At 43.6% G+C, this 20712-nt stretch overlaps 1 pseudogene; it reads left to right on the forward strand.

The window, feature by feature from the left end:
• Positions 1–11734: 11734 nt before the first annotated feature.
• On the forward strand, positions 11735–16867 carry LOC125120743 (protein NipSnap homolog 3A-like; annotated as a pseudogene).
• Positions 16868–20712: the final 3845 nt, after the last annotated feature.

The following is a 20712-nucleotide window of genomic DNA, read 5'->3' on the forward strand; positions in this document are numbered from 1 at the left end:
ATCAGAACTGTTTGGCCTCATTGATTGACTTTATCGTAAGCAAATGTCATCATTGAACTCAAATTATAAATTGTCGTAAATAAAATCCTGCAATGTGTCTGTTTTACATATTGATATATCAATTAAGATTTCATTTGAAAAAAGCAAAAGCAATTGAATACAGCAAAGCCAAAGGGAAGCAAGGTAGTTAAATATTTGTGTTTATATTTATGTGCATGTATAATCATTGCATTTATGTGATCATTTAAATTTATTAAACTCTTTCTTTTTTTTTTTTTAGAATTATCTCATTTAATATTACAAGAAGAGTTTGAACTTAGAATGGTAATTCTTGGTTTACATTTTTTTTTGTCTTTTTGCCATTTCTTTGGGCCACTTCCGCGGCATATGGAGGTTCGCAGGCTAGGGGTCTAATTGGAGCTGTAGCCGCCGGCCTACGCCAGAGCCACAGCAACGCAGGATCCGAGCCGCGTCTGCAACCTACACCACAGCTCACGGCAACACCAGATCGTTAACCCACTGAGCAAGGGCAGGGATGGAACCCGCAACCTCATGGTTCCTAGTTGAATTCGTTAACCACTGCGCCACGACGGGAACTCCCACATATTTTTTTTTATAATTTTTTTTTTATTTTCCCACTTTACAGCAAGGGGGTCAGGTTATTAAACTCTATGTGGGATCCACTGTTTGGGGGGCTAGAGATACAAAGCTTAATTTGATACAGATTCTGACATCTATGAATTTGGTCAATGATGCCACAGTTCATTGCAGGATGAAAACCATATAGTCCCTCTTGAAAGCCATCACCCATCCCATATGTAGTATGTTGGCAAATCATTACTTCACCTCCTGGGTCCTGCCCCTTCTCATGCTCATTTATCCCCCTTGAGCTCAAGCCATTATCCTCTTCCACTTGTCCTTTTCTGTGACTTCTTCTACATGGTAGCAAGAGTGATTAAAAAAAAACAAACCCTAAAGATCTGAGTTCCTGTTATGGCTCAGGGAAAACGAATCTGACTAGTATCCGTGAGGATGCGTGTTTGATTCCTGACCTCGCTCAGTGTGTTAAGGATCTGGCATTGCTATGAGCTGTGATGTAGGTCACAGATGTGTCTCGGATCTGACATTGCTGTGACTGAGGTGTAGGCCAGCAGCTGTCCCTCTGATTGAACCCCTAGCCTGGGAGCCTCCATATGATGCGGGTGTGGCCATCAAAAAACAACCTAAAGATCATGATGTTTCCTTTTTTTTTTTTTTTTTTAGCTCTTCCATGGTTTGGCATCACTATTAAAAAATAATCCAAAGTCCCGTTCCTCATATAGAACCTCTTGATGTAACTATCAATGTAATTTCTACCCTCATTCTTTTAGATTTGGGTGCCCTGGTCTCCTGGTTATTGTCCCACACCCCAAATTGTTCCCTACGCAATAATCTGGCCCTTGTTTTCTCATTTCTGTCAGGTCTCTGCTCCAAGTCACTCCAGGGGAAGCTTCTCCTGACCCCTATATTGTTCTTTACACTGTATTGTGTATCTAAATCATCTATTATCTGTCTTCCTTATTTGAACATCAGCTCCATGGGGGTGTGGGACTTGGCCCTTTTAATGAACCTGAAGGAATAAATGAATGAATGAATGAACTGAGGGTAAGTGGCTCATTTCTTTTGGATCCTGATTCCACCCTGACATGTGATATTTACTGGGCCAGGTTTATCCATTCTCTGTGCCTCTGTGTTTGCATTTGTGAAATGAGGGAGAATTTCAGGCCTGTTCAAGGGTGGGAGATTTTCAAGGACAGGCCTGGTGGCTCCCTTCCCACACTGCTGGGATGTCTAACTTCCATTGTTTATGCATCAGACTTGCTGTTGCCAGGCAGGGTAGGAAGCTGGATTGTGCGAAGGTGCTGACTAATGCAGGCGTCTCCTTATCCTAAGGATAAGAAAAGCCAGCTCAGGCCGCCCCAGGCAAACAAACACAAGGAGTCAGCAGTGCTCTCTTCTGGGTTGGCATCTTGAACATTCCTCCCCCCCACCCCTGTTTCCTCTCCTCCTGCCAGTAACTGAATGAGATCTGATCCCCCGTTTTCTCATTCCAAGTGAATGAAGTAGAAAATTTAACTGATTCACAGCTATTCAGCATATAGATATTCCTTCTCTCTGTGTCTTTGCCTGGAGTGGCAAGAAGATTCTAGGACCATGCACACCTGTGGCCAACTCTGGCTCTTTTCCAGCTGTGTGAGCTTGGGCAGGGATCTCTACCTTTCTGAGCCTCAATTATTTCGTTGACACTGTGGGAACGAATGCTAAGGCCCACCTCACGTTGTAGACATGACAGTTAAATGATGTATAGAAGACACTTAGCTTCATAGTAGAAGAGATTGTAGTGAGCAGGTGATAGGTAATTCAGTGATTTTTTTTAGCCCACTTTGTCTTTATAGCAGTCTTTGAATTCACTCTTTTTGTCATTTCTGTTCAAATAAATGGCCAGTCTCGCTTGTAAGCACAGAACTGGGAACTATGGGTAGTGAGCGGAGACTTGGAAAACAATAGCGAAAACATGAATACATTGATAAACCTGGACCCATTTCAGTAGACACTGCAGCCTGGATATAGTTCACAGCACCAACACTCTTAGGCTAGAGAGGCAGGTGGACCCCATGGCTAGGTTTCATTCTCCCACTGCCCTCTGTGACTTCCCTCCAGGGTGGGTGAGCCTGCAGGAGCCCAGTCTGGCCTGGGCTGCACGTCCCTAATTTGTAGCCCCAGACCGACTCTGAGGGAGGTAGTTTCTCTTCCTCTCCTCCTCACTGCTGATGCCCCTCCCTCCCTGAAGGTAGGATTGGGGATGGGGAGTCCAGCTCACTGGTCAGGACAGTAAGAATGGCGGAGTTCCCGTCATGGCGCAGTGGTTAACGAATTCAACTAGGAACCATGAGGTTGTGGGTTTGATTCCTGGCCTTGCTCAGTGGGTTAAGGATCTGGCATTGCCGTGAGCTGTGGTGTAGGTTGCAGACGTGGCTCCGATCCTGAGTTGCTGTGGCTCTGGTGTAGGCCGGCAGCTACAGCTCCGATTCAACTCCTAGCCTGGGAACTTCCATATGCCGCAGGAGAGGCTCTAGAAAAAGGCAAAAAGACAAAAAAAAAAAAGGCAGTAAGAATGGGGTCCAAGGAGAATACCACCAGCCTGTCCTCCATGCAGCTCAGCTCTTCCTTCCCTTTCAATTTCAAACTCCTTTGTGGGAGGGTGGGGTGTGTGGTGGGAAAGGATAGATGGAGTCTTGCCATCACCTCCACTTGATCATGCAGTTTGTCAGCCGTGGAAAGCCCATGCAGAAAGGTCAGGAGCCTGCAGGACAAAGGGGTTTTGTTTGCCTGGAAGAGCTAGTCTTTAAGCGCTGGCAACAATGTAAGGGGCAAGGCTCCTCTGAGATGTCTAGCTTCAGCTGAGGGTTGGGAAGGCCTTGGATCTACCATAGAGGGGGAGGCTAGATTCTGGGATAGGATGAGCACTGGGGATTCTAGTCAAGGGGAGAAAGGAGAGAAGTCAAAGCAGTCTCCTGAGTCCTGACATGTTGAGCTTATTTCCATCTCAGGGCCTTTGCATGTACTCTCCAGGGAATGTTCTCCCTCCTAAATCTCTGTGGCTTCTCCCTCACTCATTCAGGGCTAGTCCAAAGGATATATTATCTATGAGGCCTTCCTGGAGCCTCCTCACTTCCATCATTAAATGCCCTCTTCCCCATATTATCCATTTATCACCTCCAAGCATTTTACTTGCTATATTCAACAGTCCTATGAGGTTCTAAGTCAATGTTCAACAAATAAAAGAATGAATTTTATATCAGAAATTCCCCGCTTGAGAAATGTGTCCACTTGGTAACCAATTTCCAGAACTTAAGACAACTATCAGGATTCAGCATAAACTGGAATAACCCAGCAACTCATTGGTTGAAGATGCGGCCAAAAGGAATAATACTCAGACAGGCCTGACAAGTGTGGCTGGCCTCCCCTCATGAGCTGATGCTGTTTATCCTCAGGTGTTTCAGGATTCCCCCTCCAGGCACATCTATGGAGCTGTTTGAAAGTTATTATTAATCTAATGCAAAAGGAGTCACAGTCATGATTGTCTTCTTACTTTCTCCAAGCATGATGATGAAGGCCATTATTAGTGGGACAAGATTCACTTTTTTTCTTATTATTCCTTTTTACCACCACACTCATGGCATATATAAGCTCCAAGGCTAGGGGTCGAATTGGAGCTGCAGCTGTTGGACTACACCACAGCCACAGCAACTCAGGATCCAAGCTGCATCTGTGACCTATGTGGCAGTTTGTCGCAAGGCCAGATCCTTAACCCACTGAATGAGGCCAGGAATCAAACCCCCATCCTCATGAATACCAGTCAGGTTCTTAATCTGATGAGCCATAACGAGAACTCCTGGACAAGATTAGCTTTATAAACCACAGACATATGGCGAGCTTAGGTAGAGGGAAAATATTCTACTTTAACCAACCACGTGCTTTTTAATTAAAGAACTTAGAAACGCTGTAGAAATGTTAATTGCTGTGCCAGTTTCTTATCAGACTTGGGCAATTCCTAACTAATTGGATTGATCGCCTTGAGACTATTCCACTTTAGTGGAGAGGAAAGGCAGGCAAGCTGGCTGCCTCTAGCCCTTCCTGGATCCCAATTATGAAGCTCTGATTGGCTCAGCCACAGAGCCAAGCACATAGCGGTCTCATTCACTCACTCACAAAATATCCACAGAACCCCCACCATGTGCCGAGCATTTTTCTAAGGGTTGGGGACTCAGTTGTGACAAAAGAGACAAGCTATCTGCCCACAGGGAGCTTCCATTCTGGTGGCGGAGACAGACCATGTCAAAATAAATGATGCATACCATGTGTCAGAAGGTGACCTGTAATGGAAAAAAGGCAAAGGAGGGGGACAGAGGGTGCAGTGTAAAAGCTCTCAGGTGACACTTGGACAAAGGTCAAAAGAGGTCAGGGGCATCACTGGTGGAGGGGCGTGCTGAGCAGAGGGACTGGCCAGGGGAGATTCTAAGCATATTTGAAGGGGAGAGAGGAGAGCAATGCATCTGGGCCACAGTGATCGAAGGAGTGGACTACATGAGCCCAAGAGGAGAGGGACCCCATTCACTTAGGGCCTATGCCCAGTGGAAGGAGCCTTGGGCTTTATTCTGAGGGAAATAGGAAGCCAATCCAGGGTTTCACAGCACAAAGGATTCCTAATTTGAACTCTTTGACAAGCTATCTTATTTTGGTCAAAACATCCAAATTTAAGAAAAGGGGTTGTGGTTAATCTCATTGCTAGGTAGTGAGGAGTCTTATGGGAATCCCTCTCATGCTGATAACATCCACCAGCCCCTAAAGCCTTGTGTTTTCCTCTCAGCAACACTTAAGGCCAAAGCCGGGGGCCAAAGAGTGTGAACCATGGAACAATCTTGGCTCCACAAGGTTAAGATTCTTCACCCTTCCCCACTCTTGGCATCTCCAATGGAAGGATGGACTGGGGAGGGGACAGGGAAGCTCAGCCTGGGATGTTCACACTGATGCCCTGCTCCCAGATTCCTGTTCACAGCTGACCTCATCCTAGAGAATCTTAGGCTAAGACTTCCTGCATCATTCTTCCAAACTTTTGGTATTGATGCAATTCTTCATCTCATGGTTGATGATCAGTGATTTCTATAAAATCTGGGGCACTTTGTTCAATGGGATTTTTGAGCTACTTTAAAGTTTGAGAAGCAGCCTGGAAGATGTGGTTTGGATGCAAAATGTTGATACAGGAATCTCTGTTGTTTTGAATTGTCATGAAGACAATAACGTGATGAAGACTTGGGTCAGACCTTCCTGATGAGAGAGATGGAATTAGCTGACCTATCCTGGGTGTCCTCAGTGTAAGAGAGGAACATAGACACTGCTTCATAGATGGGGAGGATAGGGCAAATGTGTCATATAAGGCTGGCTCATCCACTTCCTAACTGTCCTGCAAAGGGGTCCAGAGGGCACTACTTTCACCCAGGCTGAGGGAGATGCATTTGTGGGGAAGCCCAATGTCCCTGAAGAGCTTTGCGGTGGCTCCTCTCTGTGGGCCAGGAGCGATGGTGTGGACTGCTGTCAGAAAGGACTCCATGGCTTCAGTGGGGATGATGAAAACTAGGACCAAGGGGTGGTATTTAATTGCTAAAGATAAGGTGTGTATATCTACTGTAAGAGTTTTCAGAACCCAAGTAGTAAACAGAATATCATGTTCTATAGAGCCATTGTATTGACTAGTGGATGATGCTGTTCCTGGAGCAGGAATAGATGGGCAGGCTGCTAACAGCTTCCTTAGTTTCATGAAGGAGAAAGCTCTAGATATGGTGAATAGAATCATCACAGTAGAAGGTCATGGCCCCTCAACCATTTCCCAGATCTGAGCCAGTTCATAGATGCAGAGCCCCTTGCAGGGGAGGACAAGGCTCCTTGGAAATCTTGCTGCTCAGCCAACTGTTTACACTGGGCATCTTCCTTTTTAACTTCCCCTAAAGGTACCTGTGGCTCCTTAATAGAGTGATTGTGAATGGGGTCAAGTGATGTAACCAGACTGTCAGGGACCAGTGGACTCTGGAGAACCAAAGTGCTGCTATAGTCCACCAATCAATGGAGTCTGGCTCTAGTCCATCTCACAGTGGGCCCAGGGGGTCCCCAGGTTCCTGTGGTTATTTCTCCAGTTTCAGAAATCACATCTGGAGAAAGATAAATGACTGAGTGTTCCCACCTTAGTTAGAATCCTTGAGCATCTCTTCTTTTGGATTCCTCAATGCTGAGTGTGCCCAGTGCCCAGAGCACTTCCCACATACAGACAACCATTCTCAGGTGGCTGTCCCCAGGAGCTGTGTCTGAAGGGTGTGACCATGCTGTCTATCTGGCTGGCTGATAATGAGACTGAGCATGATGTAGTAGCCTGTACAGGCCACCAAGGACAAGGAAGAGAAAGCTGGTCCCAGTTCTGCCATTAGCTTCCCATCTACCATTGGATGAACTGCTGTCTTTTTGCACCTCACTTTTCTTGTCTTTGAGAGGAAAGTTTGAGCTAGAAGCTAATGATTCTTAACCTTGGCTGCATATTGAAATCACTCATACTAACATAGTAGGTCCTTCGTTGTCTATGGAGGATATTTTCCAAGACCCCCAGAAGATGCCTAAAACCAGGGATAGTACCAACTCCTATATATACTATGTTTTTCCCTATATATACATGCCTATGATAAACTTTAGTTTATGAGTTAGGCACAGTAAGAGATTAACAATAATACCTATTATTAAGTAGAACAATCATCATGATATACTGTAATTAAAGTTTAGGAATGTAGTCTTTCTCCAAATATCTTACTGTACCACTGTACTCAACCCTATTCTTGTGATTATGTGAGATGATAAACATCTATGTGATGAGATGAAATGAGGTAAATGACATAGGCATTGTGACATAGCCTCAGGCTGCAGACCTCTGACCCCACGTCAGAAGGAGGCTCACCTGTTTCAGGTGATCCTGGGTCATTGGACCGTGATGGGTGTCAATGGTTGGGATCCTAGGTTGTACTGTGTGAGATTTCATCACACTTCTCAGAGCCATATACAACTGAAAACTTATGATTTGTTTATTTCTGGAATTTTTCATTTAACCACTTTGGACTATAGTTAAATGTGGGTAACTGAAATCACAGAAAGCAAAAATCGCAGGTAAGGAGGGACTACCCTACATAGGCCCCACACTAAAGAGTTTCATATAATTGGTCTATGGTGACATTTTTAACGTCTCTCGTGATTCAAATGTGCATTCAGGATGAGCCCATGGGACCAGCTCATGCCTATGTTCCCTCCCAGCTCCCCCAGGCTGAGATTCCACAATGTTCCTCCCCAAGAGAGAGAAAGAGCATCTGACACATTCGACATCAAAGCTCCCAAGAGCCTCTAGAGGAGAAAACTCTGAAAACCTCTATTTCCCAAATTAAAATTTGCAATAGCTCTCCTTTGAGGGAGAAATGTGACTGATCAGACCACAGAGAAGCTGGGTTGGAGAATAGTCCAAATATTTGTCCCAACCATTTCTGTGGAAGTTTGGAGGGCCACTCAAAGATTTGTTGATGGTGTCTGCCTAGATACAGGTAGGACTCTGTCCTTATGTTTACTGTGCCCCTCTCCATACTCCTGTTATCGATACATAGATTCAGAAAGGGACCCATACCTTTGCTTCCTGATGGATGCTTTCACTTCTGTGTCTTATTTCCGCCTTCATCTCTGCCCAGCCTTTAAAAAGCACTAGGATTGGTCCTAGTTTTTGAGGCTGACTCAAACACAAACTACGTGTGTGACTTTGAAGAAGCACCTTTTTCCTCTTGCACCTCCCTTGTCTCATCTTTTAAATGTGTAGCTCACGAGTGTCTTACAGAAGAAATGCCCCCTGCTAATGATATTTTATGAAACCTTGCTTATCCACCCAGAATATTAAGCTAAGCCGCTTTTCTGAAGCAAAATGGACTCTGTGCTCCTGACAGGGGATTGTGATCATTGATAGCAGAGGTGGATTTGGGAAGATCACCTTTCCAACTTGGTCCACCTCAAAAGAATGGTCAGCCTTTTTCACCCGCCCAAGTCAACAATAAACCCAGCTTTGAAGCACTTACAGCAAGGGCTGCTAGGTGGCACTGTTTCCCCAGATTTCTAGGGAGTCTGTGTTTTAGCGGATGGCTGTTGGAGAATTAACAATTAATGTCCACTGTATCAGCCAGAGCCCACAGAAAATATGTTATATTCCAGCAACCACAGAGAGCAGAGATTGCTCAAAGATGTTCTGCTGCCAGCCTGCTTCTCGGCTGGCCAAGAATGTAATCATACACAGCCTGTTCAGTCCCCAAATTGATCCCACAAATAAGCAACATTAATAACAAGGGTAAATAAGAAATATTATAATACATGATCTGTATGCTTATTTTCTTAGCCTTACTACATTTTATTTTAGAAATTTTCCCTGCATATAATAGTTAGAAACAATTGCCTCTGGTGTGAGGGTAACCAGAAGGTAAAACCAATTTTTTTTTTGGTCTTTTTTTAGGGCTGCACCTGCGGCATATGGAGATTCCCAGGCTAGGGGTCGAATCAGAGCTGTAGCCACCGGCCTACACCACAGCCACAGCAACACCAGATTCGAGCTGTGACTGTGACTTACACCACAGCTCATAGCAATGGCAGATCTTTAACCCACTGGGCGAGGTCAGGGATTGAGCCTGTGTCCTTACAGTTACTAGTCAGATTAATTTCCACTGAGCCACCATGGGAACTCTGGTAAAACCAATACTGATGTGAGTTCACTTTCCACAAGCTTAAAAAAGGAAACCACCTGACGAGATACATGGCCTTTTCCCTGAATCCATGTGGATGTTTATAGGGTATCACAAATGGGGGTGCAAGGGCCATGATGACAGGCAGAAAAGATTTCTTGTGTTTTCCTGACACTTCCTTTTCTTTTTTCCTTTCTTTCCTTTTTCTTTTCTTTTTTTCTTGTCTTTTGCCTGAGGCATACGGAAATTCCCAAGCTAGGGGTCTAATTGGAGCTGTAGCTGCCAGCCTACACCACAGCCAAAGCAATGCCAGATCCAAGCTGCATCTGCAACCTATACCACAGCTCACGGCAATGGCGGATCCTGAGTGAGGGCAGGGATCGAACCCACATCCTAAGGGATACTAGTTGGGTTCTTAACCTGCTGAGCCACAACAGGAACTCTGACATTTACTTTTCTACTAAAAAGGCCATTTGGGTGAAGGACTTAAGCACTGTCCTCATCACTCTCTTCATTAAAAGGCAGAGATGTTCTTCGTCACACAAGGAGTTAGGGGAGGCAGTAAGAAGGAAGGCCAGAGTGGTCGCTTGGCCCATTCTTAATTCTGCTTCTTGTATTTTTTCCCTTTAATGTTTGTAACCTGTACCATTATCTCCATTGGTGCTTTCCCACTGAAAAGCAAACTCCTCATGGAGAGCAGAAGTTGAGGGGGAAGGGTGCCAGAGATTCTGTTTCCCTGCCTGTCCTCCTGCGATGTTTTTCCCTATAGATGTAGACATATGAGCAGCTGGGTGGATTAGGAGTGCCACAGGGCAGTTGTCTCATGGAGGTTGTGGTCAGGCTCTGAAATATAAAATATCTCCACCTCTGCAGTGTCCCCTCTTCCCTTACTGTCTGGCTCCTGATTTCTCCCTTAGCCGAAAACAGCAGTTTGTCAAAGTTACACCTTAGCGGCCTCACCTTCTCACTACCACACCCTTTGAAGCTCACATTTGCAGGCTGGGGAAACAGAAAGAAGGAAACCCATGCATTTTCTTTATTTTTTTCTAAACCTTTTTTTTTTTTATTATTATTATAGTTGGTTTTACAATGTTCTGTCAAATTCTGCCGTACAGCAAAGTGACCCAGTTATACGTATGTATACATTCTTTTTCTCACATTATCCTCCATCATGTTCCATCACAAGAGAGTGGATATAGTTCCTTGTGCTATACAGAAGGACCTCATTGCTTATCCATTCTAAATGTAATAGTATGCATCTACTAACCCCAAAACTCCCAGTCCATCCCACTCCTCCCCCTCCCCCTTGGCAACCCAAGCCTGTTCTTTATGTCTGTGTGTTTTCTTCATGTGGCTCTTCTAGTTTAATTCTGCCAGGTATGAATTCATGGTATGCATTGTTTAGGCTTAGAAAAATGTTCCCAACTCCTCTGGTGTGCATCTAAAAAAACAAAAATCATTTTCAATCAATGGCATCAACAACTCAGACTCCAGGCTGGTAGAGAGGGGACAGCAGTGGGGGCTGCACCTCTGGGAAGCAGAGCATCACCCCTCCTGGCAGGGAAAAGCGAGGCCCCTCGACCCCAGGCAACAATTACTATTTTAACCATCCTCCCCCACAGCCCCGGAGGCAGCTGGAAAGGAAACTGCACACTGGGGGTTCCCACAGCATCTTGCTGGCTCCCCAAGGCTTCCAGGCATTTGCCCATCTGGTGAGGCCTCCAGAGCAGGGGGCCTAATTAGGCGTCATCTGGCCACCTGAGAAGGCTCAGTGGGCCTCCCCACCCCCAGCCCCCTGGCTCCCCCTCCTCCAGGCAGGACTCCGCTCTCCCAGCTGTGGATCTCAGAGCTTGTTTGGTTGAGCAGCTGCCCTAGCTAATGACTGGATGGCAGGGTCCCCAGGTGGCCGCCTAAGACTGGAAGGGGTGGGCAGAGAGAGGACCGAGGGACATAAAGGGACATGGAGGGGGGGGAATATGAGGGGCGGTCAGAAGGAGAAGAAACAGAGAGCATGAGATGAGCATCGCAATTTGAATCTCCCAAGCTGGAAGATGAGGAGGGGTTTCCTGACCTGCAGCAGGAGAGCTGGTCCCATGGGGGAGGGGGTGGCCCATCCATGAAAAAAGCTCTGGCCCTCAACTCCCCACCCCCTCCCACTGCACCATGATGCTCTCTCTTCCTGCCCTTTGCTGCCCTTTTTGCAGCATCCACCCAGCCTTGCTCCTTTAGTTTGGGGTCTAACCCACAGCTTTTCATGAGGGGAACATGGCCTTAGAGCCCCACTTTTGGGGAGAGGCTGTGGGAAGAGGATGTTAAGATCAAAATTATTCTCTTCTCCTGATGGACTTTTAGGTGTGCAGGCATATATGTATTTTAAGGAGTTTTGTACCCCGATGTCCCTAAACTGTGGCACGAGTCCAGAGAGTTGGGCAATTGCCCATGCGCAAGCCAGGCTCTGCCTATCCCTTCTTGGGCATTTTCTCTTCGACTTCTGGGCAGTCATCCCCCCGCCCAGGGTAAAACATATGATGGATATTGAAATAACTAAAGTATGGGGACAAATTTAGGAGAAGCAGAATGGAAAGTAAAATCCTTTACGAGAGGCTGTAATATCAAAAGATGCAACTTCTAGGTTACTAATGTCCTGCTGTCCTCATGCACTGGAAAGTTGGACTGCGCCACTGAAACAATTCTATGGCTTTTCTCTCTTGTGATGTGGGATCTTTTGAAGCAATAAGTTTGAGTTGAGTGGGAGGAATATCCCTGGACTGGTCAGAATGAACTCTAGTTTAATTTCTGGTCCTTTTATATCTGGGGTTTGGACTGTGGGTAACTTATTGCATTCCTTCTCTTCTCCAGTGTTCCCACTGGAGAGTGTTAAGAGAAGGCTTTTTTTAGTATGCTAGAAGTTATGATTTTTTTTTTTACTTATTTATTTTTTTTCCCACTGTACAGCATGGGGACCAAATTACACATACATGTATACATACGTTTTCCTCCCATTGTTGTGTTGCGATGTAAGTATGTAGACATATTCTCAATGCTACGCAGCAGGGTCTCATTGTAAATTCATTCCAAAAGCAATAGTTTGCATCCATTAACTCCAAGCTCCTAATCCCTCCCACTCCCTCCCTCTCCCCCAGGCAGCCACAAGTCTATTCTCCAAGTCTATGATTTTCTTTTCTGTGGAAACGTTCATTTGTGCTGTACATTAGATTCCAGTTATAGGTGATATCATATGATAGTTGTCTTTCTCTTTCTTACTTATTTCACTTAGTATAAGAGTCTCTAGTTCCATCCATGTTGCTGCAAATGGCATTATGTCGTTCTTTTTTATGGCTGAGTAGTATTCCATTGTGTATATACACCTGTTGATGGGTTGTTTCCATGTCTTGGCTGTTGTCAATAGTGCTGCATGTTTTTTTGTTTTTTTTTTTGTTTTTTTTTTAATTAGAGTATAGTTGATCTATAGTGCTGTACCAATTTCTTCTATACAGCAAAGTGACCCAGTCATACATATATACATTCTTTTTCTCATACTATCTTCCATCATGTTCTATCACAAGCGATTGGATATAGTTCCCTGTGCTGTACAATAGGACCCGATTACTTATCCATTCTAAATGAAATAGTTTGTATCTACCAAATCCAAACTCCCTGTCCATCCCCCCCCCAACCCCCCACAACCACAAGTCTGCTCTTCCTGTCTGTGATCTGTTTCTGTTTTGTAGATAGAATCATTTTTTTGAGTGTGTGACAGGTTAGAATGTTATATTTCTATATTTGGTTTAGCAGGATTCAAAGGGGAATGGCTTTCTCCCCACCTCCCTCCCAAACTGTCACAGTGCAATTGAAGGCAGTTTCGCTCCTGGAAAGTTAAACTGATGAATGGAGAACAGCTGTCTTGAGACTTGTTTGCCCCGAACAGCAGAAGGGTGGGCTGTACAGATGTGCACAAGTTGTCAACAACTGTAGCACAAATTGCAAGGGGGTGGGATTTTTCATGGTGGCAGGCAGAGATCTCAGTAAGATTGTGAAGATTTGTCTAGTTTCCTTATCACTGTCTCCCCATCCTTGTGAATCCAGGGCTGACATGGGAAGCCTCAGCCTTCGAAATGTGGATCCATCAAATCATATTCGCAAGGGTGAGCAACCCTCATCAGAACACTAGAATCCAGATTACCTATTGTGATTCAGTGGTTAATGAACCTGACTAGTATCCATGAGGACGCAGGTTCGATCCCTGGCCTTGCTCAGTGGGGTAAGGATCTGGCATTGCTGCAAGCTGCAGCATAGCTTGAAGATGCTGCTCAGATCCTACGTTGCTGTGGCTGTGACGTAGGTGGGCAGCTGCAGCTCTGATCTGACCTATAACTGGGAACTTCCATTTGCTGTAGAAGCAGCCATAAAAAGAAAAAAAAAAGTGCTCTATGGCCAAGATAAATCTTAGAGGATAGTTGGTATTGTTTTCTGCAGGTCAGCAAACACCCCAGCTTTGTCCTCGATCTTTAAGACAAAATGACTTAAATCTTTAAGTAAAGCCTATAGATTCTGTAGGAGGATTCAGGGGCCTCAAGAGTTGATCTGGCCCAGCTTGTCACTCAGGCGGGCACCTCTCCAGTGTCTCTGAGGGATGCAAACCAATCCTCTGCTTGACTAACCCCCAACAAAAGGTGCTCAGTGCATTCAGTTGTGGGTAGTTCAAGGGCTTAGAGGACTGTTCCTGATTTTGAGCTGAAACCTACTTCCTTGAAACGTCTGCTTACTAATCCTAGTTTTGCTTTCCAGAACTACACAGGATAAATATAATCCCCTTTTCAGATGAAAGCTCTTCAGATAGTTGAAGCTGGTGACCACATTCCAAGTCTTCCTTTGTACAAGACATGCATTCCAAGTGTGACATGGTATCAAACTCCCTCACTCATCATCCTGCTGTGGACGTCATCTGTGTTTTCAGTATGTGCATCAGTCAGAATCCAGAAAGGAAGAGAGAAATACTCTCAACATTTCCAACAGAGAGAAATTAACACAGGAGCTTTTTACATAGCTACAAAAGACAGAGGGAGCAAAGAGGCAAAAGTGAGATAAGCCAGACACTGGTAACTTCTGGAAGCAGCTACTATCCTTAGAGCTGGAGAAGGAAGGAGAAGAAGTGTCTGAGAGTCCAGAATCATAGTGGAGAGCCAACCAAGGTGCCACAGCAAAGATCCCGTGGCACTGCTGGAACCTCTGCAGAGGTGCTGTCTCACAGATGCTGGGACCTTAAGGCTGTGTTAACACTCTTGTTGAGTTTGCAGCCCAGTAAAACCCTTTATTTGTATGAAGCAGGTGAGGCCAAACCTGTAGTTTTGAAAATGAATGTTTGACTAAAGCTCAGGTCCTTAGTAGGTTTACTTTCATCTTCTTTTCCCATCATATGCCCCTTTCTTCTGACAGCTATGGCCCTCCTCTATCCACATGACCCCAACAGTCCTGATCATAGGGTAGGGGGCACATAAGACAAGCTTTGAAACTTGTGCAGAGACACTGAGGGACAGATGACCCATGGAAGTGAAGAAATCAATGCCACTTCTCTGCAGAAGCAGAGTCTGAGTTCTCTATTGAGATCCCTGGAGTTCCTCTGACTTGGGGTCTTCCTAAGACGTGGTTGTTTGCCTCTTATGCTATTGAAGGCTACCCAGTAGCCTTCACAGAAAGTCATTTCTTACTTACTCAGCCAGGGTCTATTTTTACTGCTTACAACAAAAGAACCTGCACTGATATGCAGTCTTTAACTATATTCCCAAAGGCAAGAAGACAACATCTGGCTTAATGGAGATCTATCAAATATTGACTCTAACACCAGCACACCAGCTATCCCTCCATCTTTCTGTCATCACAAATGTTAGAACCCTAATGAATTATTGCCAACCTGGAAAGTAAATGCCTTATGGAGTGCTAAAGAGATCAGTCCTCGTTGCCATCTTGTTCCCACATCTGTGAGGCAGATGAATGTATGGAAATCAGGTCTGGAAAAAAGATTTTGATGTGACTACTTTGATTTGGTCATATCAAAATGGGTGCATCAAAATATGAACACATCTTTTCTCATTCCCTAGCAACCTGAATAATGAACATTGCAAAGCCTCATCTCAGGCTTGAATTTGACCTTACTGCTCCTCTGAAATTCACTCAGAAATAGGACAAAGATCAGGAAGTGAGTGTCTAGGTAATTATGTTAATTGGCACTTGAGAAACATTCTTTAGCATTAAATTATTTTACAGGGCTGTCAAAGTATCTTCAAAACAGTTGCATCAAAATAGCATGTACTTGATTTCTATATATCCATATGAATCATAAAAAATGCGCCAAATATGTTTTTTTTTTTGCAAGAAGTGTATGCCCCGCCCTATTTTATGGATTTTATGATTTTAAGGATAGAATTGAGTTTATCAACAGTATATATTCAGTCATTCAACTAGTTAAGAAACTTCTTTACTTAACCAGCATTTAGTCCATGTTTATCTGTATCATCTATAGGATAGCTTGACAATAGCATCTTGAAACCTTGACCCAGGAAAGAGTTGACTCACCCTTGAAAACTTCTCAACACAGAAACAAGATTCACTTGGTTAAAGCTTATATTCTAAGAATCACATTGGCACAAGTAATTATGCTTAATAACAATCTTTTCAATATTAAAAGGCATTTAATATTTTACAAATTGGTCAGGTTTTGATTTTCATTAGAGAAACCATAAAAATAGGCATCCGGAAGGATCACTGCCCTTCTCAGAACTCAAAGCTCTTCCATACTCGTCCTCCAAGATGGCCTGACTAGGGCTCTGGTCACCTGTTCATCAACCCCTCCAATATGTTCATCTTTTGCTATGGGAGCCCATAGACAATATGATTAAGCTTTCTATATATTTCCTACTTATTGCCTTAAACCCTCCAAGATAAATGAGTTTCTGAAAAATGTTAAGAAAAATATTCATCTTTAGACAGTTCACTCTGATTTGGTTGGATTCTCAAGTGCAGAATTTGAAGGCAGGATGTTTAAAATGTTTTTGTGTTTGGAAGTATGATAGTTTTACTCCTTGAGCCGAAGTTCAAAAAGGCTTAGCCAAAAACAAGGAACACCAAGAACAATTTCTTATTCTAAATTTGGCTTTCATTGACAAGACTTTGAGATAATTTATATGGCCCCACAGTGCAGAATAGAAAAGCAATAAACACAAAGGAGCCCAAGAACCAGTTATTTTCCAGATGAAACCCAGTGGGCCAGCTCTATGGGATGACACATTTAAAAGGGCGGTTGATGCCCAAGTTGATTTAGGCTACACAAAATTGATTGGAGTTCTCCACCCGGAATAGAGAGCACCCAGCAGAGCTCATGTTCTTGGTGAAATGAGAGTGCAGATGTTCATGCAGCTGGGGGACCTCAGCCTCATGAGGCTCTCACACTTGTGGTGACTGGGAAAAATGTCAACTACCAAGTGTCACAGCAAAGCATGCCTCTGATTCTATGTCATTTTCACTGGTGAAATAATTTTCTGCTGAAATATGAAGCATTACATTAACTGCTCTAAAATGTGTCTGCTCAGGCACTTAGGCTGTCCCAAGAGATTCTCACTTTTATTTGAAGGAAGTGGTGCACTAATTGGCTTGTGTCCTTTGCCTGTCTAAAAGCCACCTCTGTCCTTTGTCACCACCACTTCAGAAGATACTTCTGTTCATTTCTCCCATGGCATTTCAGTATCTGTTATGCATTAGACCTAGTTGCCATTAATTCGTCATCTCGGTTTTTCATTTGTTTCTGGAGTTCCTGTTATGGCTCAAAGATTAAAAACCCAACATAGTGCCCATGATAATGTAGGGTTGATCCCTGGCCTGGCTCAGCGGGTTAAGGATCCAGCATTGCCGTGAGCTGTGGTGTAGGCTGCAGATGTAGCTCAGATCTGGTGTTGCTGTGGCTGTGACATAGGCCAGCAGGTGCAGCTCCGATTCAACCCCTAGCCTGGAAACTTCCATGTGCCGCAAGTGTGGCTATAAAGAAATAACAAAACAAAACAAAACAAAACAGCTCTTCTATATTTTGACAACCCTTTGCTTTACAACATTTTTTTACATTCAGATGATGATACATTTCCATACCTGTGACAATATTTTAACATTATATATTGTCTATCTTTTCATCATGTCTGTTTTTTTCTGAGATTCTTAAACATTTTTTTCCCAGTAAAGTTTATATGGTGATATCAAATGTGATTCATAAAAATATTATATCAAATGTATATTTTGCTTTAGAAAAGCACAGTATTATCTCTATTAATTATAGTTTTCCAATTAATTATTAGTCACTCTAACTTGGAAAATAATGTAATTATTTTTGGTTTTAAAAGCCTTCAGACTTGTTGGTGTGTATACTGAAATGTGTTCATTTGGAATTAATTTTGCTAATTTTTACTTCATTTTAGATTACTACTTAGCAAAGATACTTGGGCCATCTATTTGTTTTAAGGAGGTCCTTATGCTTATGGAAACACGTGCCCTAGTAAAAGTCGACACATCTGTAAATAATATGGCCCAGTCTTGATACTTTTTACCTTTCTGTACTCCATTTGGTCCTTGTTTTTAAAAATTGAACCATATTTCTAAAATCCCCCCAAATCCTCCAGTGCTCACTGTAGCTGCTCTGCATGTCCCACCTTCCTCTGGGGAGGGGATGTCAGTCACCTGGGGCATGTGGACTTGAACTCATTTGAGGACATGGTGTTTTCTTTTGTCTTTATCTTTTCTCCTGGTTTTTTTTTTTTTTTTTGGCCTTTTTAGGGCCACACCCTTGGCATATGTTCCCAGGCTAGGGGGGCGAATTGGAGCTGCAGCTGCCAGCCTACACCATAGCCACAGTAACACAGGATCTGAATTTTGTCTTCAACCTACACTACAGCTCATGGCAACGTTGGATCCTTAACCCACTGAGCGAGGCCAGGGATTGAACCCGCATCCTCAGGGATACTAGTCAGTTTCGTTATTGCTGAGCCACAACAGGAACTCCACTTAGCGTTTTCTTATTGTCTCCTTGCGTATCTTAGGTTTTAATTTCCTATGAACACATATTTTTTGTAGCCTTCCCAGTTTGAAGACCACTTTCCTCTGTAGAGAAAGCAAGATAGAAGTTGAATTGCCCTGTTTTCTTCTGTTAGCATTCCTCATGACACCGTCTGCCCCTGAGCAGGGGGCTTTCCACTTCTCATCCTTCTTCATGCTCTGAACTCAGCACAAAGCCCCATTCAGTGCTCTGACACAATCTTTTTAAGCCTCAGGGCAATTTCAACTCTGTTTCTCCTGGTATTATTATGACTGGCTAGTTTGTTCCTCAATTATAAGTGCTTCTTCTCATATGTCAGGCATTTCTTTTAAAATTTGAGATAATTAAGGATCTCTCTGCATAGTTTTTGTTTGCATTTGGTTTGTTATTTTAAAAGACACTTTTGGAGTTCCTGTTGTGCAGTGGAGACAAATCTAACTAGGAGCAATGAGATGCAACTCAGATCCTGTGCTGCTGTGGCTGTGGCTGTGGCTGGCAGCCTCAGCTTAACTTGACCCCTAGGCTGGGAACCTCCATATGCCCAGAGGTGCGGCCCTAAAAAGCAAAAACAAACAAACAAACAAAAAAAGACACTTTCCTTTTTTCTTCTTGACCAGTGCCATTTGTTGTTATGGACTGAATGTTTATGTCCCCTAAAACTCATTTGCCGAAATTTAATTCCTAACGTATTTGGAGATGGAGGCTTTAAGGGGTGATTAAGTCCCAAGGATGGAGCCCTCATGGATAGGATTAGTCCCCTTCTAGGAAGAGGTCAGAACACAACATGACTTTCTTTGTGCCCTCTGAGGATGCAATGAGAAGTTGGCAGTCAGCAACTCAGGGGAGGGTTCTCCCCAGAACCTGATAATGCTGACATTCTGATCTTTGACTTCCAGAACCATGAGAATAAGTTTCTATTGTTTATAAGCCACTCAGTCTATGGTACTTTGTTACAGCAGTCCCAAAAGAACTAAGACATTTGTTTAGATAGAATTCTTTTCTGTGAACCTCCACTGTTTTAGCCATCTTCACTTTTATAGTGTCTTTCTTTTCTCTGAATTTTTACAATTTTTCCCCTAAAGTCTAGAATTTATGTCTATTTGGGGCCAATGCTTCCTTTCTTCTTTGGCTCTTAATAGTTCCACTGTGATGACAGTCACTTTATCTGAGTGTTCATTTGACTATACCAAGCTGGTTGTCCCTAGTGGTAAGTACAAGCCTGACTGTCCATGTTGGAAGAGCAGAGGACTCTGAATTTGGCAGGTCTGAATTTGACAGACCTGCGAATGATCTTGAACAATCTACTTGACTTATCTGACTCACAGGGTTAAAAAATTGGGTCAGTTATATAGTTTTGCAAAGATACCTTTAAAATCACAAGGAATGTACAATGCCATTAGCCATTGTTATTACTGCCTGAAAAACATTTTTGATCTGGGAAGCTTTCTTGCCCCAGCATATATCATATATCCATATGAGTCAGTAGTGTAGCATGAATAAGTTAAAGCTACAGTAGGTAACATTAGGGTTGAAATATAGACATATTGGTGGCAATAGCATGCTGGTTGAGCACACAGCTTCTGAAGCCAAACTGTATGACTCAGAGTCCTGCTGTGCCACATATTAGCTTTGTGATTTTGAGCAAATGGCTGGAACATTCTGTGTTCTCATTTCTTTACCTATAAAACAACTCTGATTCATGGAGTTATTAACAGAGACTTAAATGAGTAAATACATGTAATTACTTAGAATGTCACCTGACACATAGCCAGAACTTAATAATGTCAGTTATTATTATCGTGCTTGTGTTGTATGAACACAGAGCCAGAAGCACTAGCATTACCATGTCAACCAGAGTATTTGAAACAAAACTGAGAAACTCTTAGAGATCAAGTCTACAGAAATGAATGAAAGAAAGTTACTAGAAAATGTTGACAAGCTGAGATGGATGTCATTCCTTGAGCCAATGTAGGGATGCTTTTGTAGGGAATGGTTTCAGAGTCATGAGGCTATATGAGATTAATTTCTAAGGGCAGCTGAATGTTTTCCATCAATGTTGGGGTGCATCTTGCTGCATCACTAGAGCTCTCATCTTAGTGGGCTCTATAAGTGTCCCCTGCCCTCTTGGGGAACTGGAGGTGAGTACCATTCTCCATGATGGGTTGTCAGTAAACACCTGGGTAGGCAGTTACACATCGTTACAAGTCCTTCTCCCCCACCTTGTTTTTTTAGCAGTCAGTTCATCCAGCTTTTAAAGGATGGGTCCTCATATTGTGAGATTAAAGCCAGGGTGAGTTG

This window comes from Phacochoerus africanus, chromosome 2, assembly GCF_016906955.1.
Source record: "Phacochoerus africanus isolate WHEZ1 chromosome 2, ROS_Pafr_v1, whole genome shotgun sequence".
Lineage (NCBI taxonomy): Eukaryota > Metazoa > Chordata > Mammalia > Artiodactyla > Suidae > Phacochoerus > Phacochoerus africanus.